The sequence below is a fragment of the Pygoscelis adeliae genome, unplaced genomic scaffold (genome assembly GCF_000699105.1).
Source record: "Pygoscelis adeliae isolate BGI_AS28 unplaced genomic scaffold, ASM69910v1 Scaffold124, whole genome shotgun sequence".
NCBI lineage: Eukaryota > Metazoa > Chordata > Aves > Sphenisciformes > Spheniscidae > Pygoscelis > Pygoscelis adeliae.
The window spans coordinates 4,865,471-4,871,574 of NW_008824791.1; positions in this window are offsets into that span (position 1 = coordinate 4,865,471).

Consider the following 6,104-nt stretch of genomic DNA (forward strand, 5'->3'; position numbering starts at 1 on the left):
AAGAGGGGTCAGAGGTTTGGCCCGGCTGTGGATAACATCCAGACTCTTGTGTGCCCACGTCACCCTCCAGAAGGACGGTGGTGCTGGTCTGAGCACGATCCCTCACTTCATCATGGTAATGCTGCTGCCTTTGCCATTCCCTGCTGTATCTGGCTGGGACAGCATGCTCTGTGCTCGTCATTGTGGCTGTGCTCTCCTTGCTTCAGCTGGGTAAATAATTACCTCTTTCCCCCTCTGCAGTGACTATATGTCAGTGCACTGAAGGAAGCACAAGGGCTGCGTGCCACACTGCTTTGACTCCCCTGATGAAAGGATGGTAGGAATGTGATGTGCGGGGCAGGCACATGCTGACCCAGAAGCAAGGCAGCTGAGAGAAGGCCACCTTTGACGTTCCACAGCTTCACGCGGGTGGTGGTTTTGCCTTGCTGCTGCTGCTCCCGTCTCCTGATGGTGTCCTACACACCTCTCCTCCCACCCTTTTGCAGCCAGGTGAAGAAAGGAAGGTGCTTAGAAACCTGCCTCTTTAAAAAGCAAATGTTCCTGCTAGCTAGAAGCAGTCATGCCCTGTCGTACCCTTGGTAGGAGGTGTATCTTGTTGCACAGAAGGTTAATGCGTCCGGTGTTTCTGCTCTCTCCGTCCCTGAACACGTGCTCTCGGGGGCCCAAACCCTTCCCCAGACCTCCCAGGTTTGCATGAGTGTGCAACTGTGCTTCCTGCTACTGGTTGGTCTGGACGTATGAAGAGAACAAATGTTGGATGTTATTTAGCACTTCAGTCAGGTCATGCTACAGCCAGGAAGCGCGATGGTTCATAATGGAGAACATATGGGATTTCACGCAAACACCCTCATTCACTCCATCCTCATTTCCCTGCCTGTAAAATGGAAATAATAATTCAGTACCTCAAAGAAGAGTTGTGGGGCTTGCTTAACAAATTAAGATTTGTGAAATACTCACAGACCTTCATCCAGAAGGGGTGACAGAAGGGTGTTGTGTTTTTAATTGCAGGAGCATTGGTGGTCTGTCTCCTTCCCTTGCACCTGATGGAAAGGAGATGCTGGGTGGCCTGTTTGAGGGGCAGGCCGTGGTGCACGGGGAGCTCAGCGTGCTCAGTGGCCAGTGACCACACGGGGACCTCTGAGGGTCCCACTGTACCGGATGGGGACATACCAGCAGAGTGACCCACCTATGTCCATCTGCGCAATGGCCATGCTGCAGCCCTTGTGGTGACGGTACCCGAGGCGAGATCAGTCCCACTCAGGGCGTGTCGGACAGTTTCTCTGGCCCTGTCGCCCTATAGCCATCTGGGTCTGTTTCTCACTGCTTGCCTGGAAAACTGGTTCCTTCCTACTCAGCGATCCTTGCACACATGTGGTCTACATCAAATGCTGACTCCAAGAGCAGTAGCATTGAAAATAGTCCCCACAGATAAGAATGTTTCCCCAGATAGTAACATAAAGTAAAAGTCAAGGGACTATTTATTTACTTTTTCCTCATCCACCTCTTTTTTTTTTAAAGCTCAGCTTTTTATTTTGCCTTCAAGAAAAGGAGTACTTATCTTTATCTTAGAGCTGTTTCCAAAAAAATCATTTTCCTTTTCCGTACTGACCTTTCTGAGGCAGATGAAAGGAACAGCCTTTAGAGAAGAGAGCTGGGTAAGGCAGAAGCTCCTCCTCTTCCTCCTCCTCATCCAGGACACTGCGTTCTCACTCCCTCTGTCCCTCACTCTTGGCGTTGGTTTCTGAGGGAGGAGGACATTGGCTCCATTCTGTTTCCTGACTGACAGGCTCTGACCTGCCCACCCCCCACCCCAGGTTCGTTGATATTTTCTTGGTCTATTTTCCTCCCACTGAGCCCAACACACTCATGTGACAAGCCTGAGGCTCAAGACCTTTCAAGAGCGAAAGTCTGGGCTCCCATAACACAGGAGGTCCTCTCCAGTCTTCTGCGGCGGGGGCTATAGGGGGTCTTCCTGGTGCACAAAGCTACCTGAGAAGAAGGGTGGCTGAGCTGCACTGTGACCAGTGGTGTTTATGTTTGGTCAGGGCAACGCTGTGTCTCCCAACATTTTAGTATGGCCTGAAAACCTGGTAGTGTGAGCACGCAGCACAAAGAAATTGTCCCCATGACCCCAGCTACTGCTACCTGGCCAGGGAAACCAAATGGCTGGGAGAGCTCCTGGGGCCAACAGTGCCAAAGAGGGTCCCTGGCAGCTCCCCCCGAGGCAGGGATGGGGCTGGCACCGCTGCTGGGCCAGGGATTCATCCTGGCAATCCTGCGTGGTAGCTGGTGAAAATCTGTCAAAGCTGAGATGCACTGAGCAAACCAACTCGCCAGTAAATGAAGTGGCATTTTTCCAGAGAAATTTTCGCTCAGCAGAAACTGTGTGGCTGCATCTGATATGGACTCTGTAAATGGCCATTAGCCTCTTGTGGATGAGAGCAATATAATTGAATTTAAGGAAAAGGTTTAGGAGGGAATAAACTTTTTTCTTTTGCATAGTTTCCCAGAAACTCTTTTTTTTTTCCTCCAGTTGGTAGCTGAGAATGTCAATAGGTTGCAGTTAATACATAGAGACAAAAATAAGAACCAAGGGAGGGCAAATGAGAAGGAAAACTAGGGATGTCCATCTTCACTAGAGCTGGGCGTACATAGCAATAAACGTTCACAAAATGTGCTTGTGAATAAAACATGCAGACTGTCTTCCTTAGCGATTGTGACCCATTTTATTCCCAAACACTCTGTTGAAAAAGAAATTTTCTACCCACAAAGATGTTCACGAAAGCAAGCTATCTTTTAGAGTAATGTGAATAAATATAATTGAATGCTCAGTCTGGCATTATTCTCAAAGCTGTTTTGAAGAGCCCTATCAGTTGCAGAATAGGCTCGTGGAACAATTCAGCATGATTGCAAATAACTCGCGACGGGGAGAGGATGTTTCTCTCGCGTATGAAGCATGGCGCCTAACTAGAAGCAATACGGGATGACTTACATGACCAATGGCAAAATGTAAATGGTGAGTGAGGAGTAGGATATTTTCAGCAAAAGGGTCCCAACTAAGCCATATGTTAAAATGCCGTCACACAAACTGCTTGTCACAGCCATCCGAAAAGCAATCCCATCGGTAAGTAGACAGGCTGCTGGCTGATAATTTGGGGACAGATAATGGGGCTGCGTTTGTCGGAGGATTTGTCTGCAGTGAGCGATTTGATCAGCTTTAATCATATGTGACAGCAACGTGAAGTGTAAAGTTGTGGTCAATCAGCTAGAGTTAATCCCTCTGACAGCATCACTGAACTGAAGATCAGGGCAAGCCGGTGTTATTTTCTCGTTTAGCCCGCTGCTGAGAGGAACGGCTCTCCCTGCCCGCAGGTATCCCCACCTTTCCTGCACTGGCCTACATTCCTCTTTGTGAGCCTTCACTGCCCACAGTATCAAAGGCAGAGATGGAAATGAGCTATCGGTTCGCACAGAGTCCATTCACCTCTGGCTGTTGCAAAGTCCTCTCCAGTGGGTTTTTCATTTTTTTCGGTGTGTAGTAGCGAGTTGCATTTCGTACGCCCCAAATGCCTGGGCTTTCCCAGCATCTCCCGGATGGCTATTACACATTAAATTATAATTGCACCGTCAGGGAGTTTTCCTTTCTGATGCTCTGCCAACATGTTCCCTTTAAAAAAATCGTATCTATCGAGGTTAGCAGCTTGGGCAGGAAATAATCCAGACAAATGCAGGCTGCCCCATCTTTGGGCCAATTAATCTGAAACAGATATCCAGTGAGAGGGTGATAGCGGAAATGCTGAATGAGATCTGTGGGGAGTGGACAGCAATTTCGTCGGGCTGTAAACTTGCAATTCAGATGCTGGCAGCAGCACTCGGTGATTATGGGCTACGGAGAGGGCAGAGGAGAACTCTGCTGCAGTGGGCAAGGGATGATGCGTCTGCGGGCAGCACCTACAACGCTGTGCGCTTCAGGCACCCCAGGGCCAGCTCCGTCTTGACAAACTGCTAGTCATTTCTAGAGGAAAAGGCCAGCAAAGCTGCTAGGTTAGATTAGCATTCTGGTGGAAATAACCTGGTGGTAAAGCGCAGGAGAGAAGTCTGCGTTGTTCGGACCCCTGCCCAGGAAACAGTTTTCTGTGCAGCGCAGCACAGGCTAAAGGGCGTCCCCGTGCAGGGGCAGGATCTTGGTAACGCAGAGAGCCTCCGTGGAAAATTAAGAATGGCACTTTTTGGGCAGAAGCACTTGTAGAAAGCTGGGCAGCTGCCTGGATGGGGCAGTGTGGACTGCAGCAGAGCCCACGAGTAGGGAAGTTGTGAGTGCCTCGTTCCTCTGCTCTGGAAACTCAGTGGAGTCTGCTGCAACTGGCAATTCCTGGCAACCCCCTGGCAGGATGATAAATTAAAAAAACATGAGCTAACTTAAAACATGGCAAAGCGAAGAGGAAAAGCCATGTATTTCATTTTCTTTATTCCATCTATAAGGATTTGAGACTTTTTGGCTTAGAAAAGAATGAAAAATTGTTCCAAATGTTTCATTTTGACAATACTGAAATACAGCCCTTTGGCTGCCCAAAGACTTGGCTGGTCACTCTTTTTTTTGATTTTTATACAAACAGCTATGCAGGCTGTGATGAGCCCATGAAGATTTTGGTGCCATCAGATCTGAATCTATGTTGGAAAAAGCACTACCAGTTGCATTCAGGTGCAGCATCAGCCCGCCACCAGTAGAAAAGGGGGGGCCATGGGATGGGGGCATGACTTTCTCCAAGGAGTGCCCTGAAGTCTGTGATAAGATTAGTAGTAATCTGATGAACATTAACCAACGGGGGAGGAATGTGTCTAGGAAAAGTTTGATAGTGAGGTCTGATAGTGAGAAGGAAATTACCCTGAAATAATGAATGCCTTTGCACTACAAATTGATTTGGAAAAAAAAAGTTTTCACTCATTCTCTCCCTCTCTCTCCTGATTGATTTGTAGTTATAATGCAAATAACACAATATCTATAAACCCTCTCTCAGAAGCTCTTCTTCCATTCCTGACCCTACCTTAGAAGAAACCTCAAAGCAAGAGAAAACCTTAGACAAAAACGTTCAGGAATGGATAGCATGCAATATTTTTATATAGATTTTAGTCCTGCTAGCTGTGCTATTTAAGGATGAATTGGATGCAGCAGGGAGGTCAGCAAGAGCTGTTGTTAATAGCCACTCTCTTTCAAGACACATATAAAAAACCCCAAACATTCCCTTTATGAAATATATAGCTGAAATGATAGGAGCTGCTATCCAAATTGCAAGTGGTGCAAAAGATGGGTCAGGTATTTGAGCTATGGGAGGAGAGGTGTGACCAGAGAAGAGCATAACTAAGCGTAAGCACAGGAGGCCAGTGTGGAGTGAGGGAGGGAGCTATATCATTTTGTGCAGAAAAGCCACAAAAATATCACAGAAGCAGATAAAGGAGGATGTAAGCAAACATCAAAGAATGGCTTGTAGCACCACTTTAGAGAGTTTTAGGGGAAATGAGCCTGAAATAGTGAATGGGAAATCTCTCCTTTGTTTCTCTTCTATGTTTAGAAAAACAGCTTTACCGTTGCTTGCATCCTCAGTCCTTCTTCCAAGGAGAGAGATGTCCCCTGCAAATGTCTTGCTGCGTGCCCTGCTGCAGGACAGGTAGGCTGCGAAGGCACGGCAGCAGCAGGGTGCTGAAGGGCAGCCGGGGCACTCGTTTTCTCTCTAACACTCTGCTTCCCAGGTGCTCAAAATGTTCATCTTTCAAGCAACGGTTACTATTCCAGCCTGGGTCTGTGCAGAAAGGTTGCGTTCTCTGGAAAATGTGAAGATGTGGTTCGACCGATTATTAGGAAGGAAGTAGGGATGTTCTTAGCAGCCTTTTGGCCAAAACCTGGGAGAATGAAAGGCTGAAATTAGGCAGGGAAGTAACCTCTGCTACGAAGAGCTCCCTCAGCTTGCGCCTGCAAAGTTGGCTTTCTTTTGAGCGCATTTTGATTCCTTTAAAATCATTTACTGTGCGTGCATGGTACTTTTTTGTGTGACTAAGCTCTCAAAGTGAGCTGCTGAACAAGGGTTTGCAGTCTGCATGAGCGGTTG